General features: G+C 33.0%; 1 pseudogene; it reads right to left on the bottom strand.

Annotated features, from left to right (window-relative positions):
* Positions 1-1,909: 1,909 nt before the first annotated feature.
* Positions 1,910-2,013, bottom strand: LOC115940331 (U2 spliceosomal RNA; annotated as a pseudogene).
* Between the last annotated feature and the right edge of the window lie 466 nt (positions 2,014-2,479).

Raw genomic sequence — 2,479 nt, 5'->3', positions numbered from 1 at the left:
TATCCATCGACAGATGAATGGATAAAGAAGATGTGGTATATATATACAATGGAATATTACGCAGCCATCAAAAGGAATGAGATCTTGCCATTTGCAACGACGTGGATGGAACTGGAGGGTGTTATGCTGAGCGAAATAAGTCAATCAATTTACTTTCTTTTAAGTTATTAAAAGGAGGAAAATTAGCAAGTCATCAAAAGAAAATTTACAATACCATACTGTTTTGATTACTATAACTTTGTAGTATAATGTGAAATCAGGATTGTGACACTTCCAGCTGTGTTTTTCTTTTTCGAGATTGCTTTTGCTATTTTGGGTCTTTTGTGGTTCCATACAGATCTTAGGATTCTTTGTTCTGGTTCTGTGAAAAATGTGTGATGTGTAAAAATATTGAATCACAATGATGTACACTCGAAACTAGTAAGATATTGTATGTTGATTATATTTCAATAAAAAAGGAAAAGAAAAACTTACCAAATGTTTAATTGAATTTCTCCCAAAAATATTAAAATGATAGGACTACAACAAATTATATGTTTTTGATGAATTTGTAATTTGGGAAGAATGAACAAATAATACCTAAAAATATTTCTTGCTCCATAACAAATTGAAGGTAACATGAAAAGGTTTTAAGATTTTGTTTTTGTTTTTTTTTCTCTACAACTTGTTTGGAGATGGCAGTGATGTTTAAGAAAAAAAAATGTCTTTTCAGAAGTACCAGAGCAATTATTATTTCCTGGACCGTGTTGACAGTATAATCCCTGGGTTTTTTTGGAAAAAGAGCTAGTGTAACTGAAAAATAATATGTAAAAAAAATTTTTTTAATTTAAAACATAACTCTTTTAGATGCATAGCTCAGTCACAAGATATTTTGCTATTACAATCATGGTAAGGGAAGCTTTAAAGTATGAACAATATGCTGTCCTTGGCCCAAGGGAATCTGCCTCCCTGTAAAGTGAAAATGGGATATGGGAATTGAGTTCTGTTGCCAGAATTTCCAACACTCTCTCAGGAGCCTCTTCTTTAGGAGCAATACATTTAATTTCCACCTGCAGAGAAGAGCCTTTAACCTTCTGCAGCAGGAGATCTAGGTTCACACCCCTATTCTTCCCAGGATAAAATGCATTAAGACTGGGCCATACCTAATCATGTGTCTTGGTTGCCCTAAAGCATACAAAATCAAAGGAATTTTCTTACTAGATTCACAATGCTGTTTTAAGGAGAAAAGAAGCATATTTGATTTGATAGGGATATTTAATCACTTTATAATACAAGATATTACTGAGGAACTTGTCTTTTATCATACCCTGCCTCATATTTTTCCTTCAAGTGTTTATCAGATGAATTATATTCGCCTATTGGCATGACCTCTAATGATGGTGAGAGACATCCAAAAGTAGCAAGGTAAATCTTTCTGCTTACAGGAATCACCTACTGGGCAAAGATGTAGGTGTATATTTTGTTCTAAAATCACCATTCTATCATGTCCTTCCTAACTTAAAAAATCAGTAGTTTCCCCTCAATGCCATCAGATCAGAACAAGGAATCTTTAACTTATTATTTAAGACCATTAAGAAAGGAACCCCTGTATTATTTTCCACATTATCTACTAATGCATAGTGCTATAAAATGGCCATCTTATTAAAATTAGAACCGATAGTTACTCATGCACATAATTTCATCTAAAAGACGTCTTCCCATATTCTAAAACTGTACTTCTTCTGGGAATTTTCCACTAACTACCTCACTCTATGTCATTTTAGATTTGTCCTGAACGTTTACGGTATTTAATCAAGTCTCTTTTCTTTCCTTGTTTTGTTATTTAAATATCTTTTGTATATACACTTAACACACACACACACAGCTTTGTAAATCTATAGTAAAGAAGCAGGGTGTATTTTATTCCAGTAGTAAGTGCATTTTAAAATTATCAAACTGCTATTTTTTACCAAGATTTTAAACTGATAAGAACAGATACTACACTTGATCCTAGCCAAAAGGCCGAGAAGCTATTACCAAGATTTTAGATACATTTTAAAATCCTAATTCTTAACGATCATAGGCAATGGCATCTCATTCTTTGAATAAGGAAATCAAAACTTGGAAAGCTGGTATGCCTTGCAAATTTGCAAAGATATTTAAATGTCAGAACCAGGATTCCAGATAGGTCCATTAAATTCCCAAAACTTTTTCTCTCCATCTTCATTGTAGTCCAGCCCATTTTGTTTCTCAACGGATTTTTTTGTCATCAGTGTCTTCAATGGCTTCTGCATAACTTGATAGGATTTACATAGCATATACCTACAATGGATGTTCAATAAATATTTGTAGAGTGATGACTATTTTCATGTTGGGTTTTTCTAAGCATCCTGGAGGGAATTAAGGAGAAAATCCAAACTGCAGATTATCAAGTTTATGTGGACACGTATGCTATCCTTTTTTTTATGTTGAGCAAAAATAGTAAGAACCAAATCTGGGA

This window comes from Leptonychotes weddellii, chromosome 3, assembly GCF_054177405.1.
Source record: "Leptonychotes weddellii isolate Sample4059 chromosome 3, ASM5417740v2, whole genome shotgun sequence".
NCBI lineage: Eukaryota > Metazoa > Chordata > Mammalia > Carnivora > Phocidae > Leptonychotes > Leptonychotes weddellii.
The sequence above is the reverse complement of the archived record's forward strand: the minus strand, read 5'-3'. Positions and strand labels throughout refer to the sequence as shown.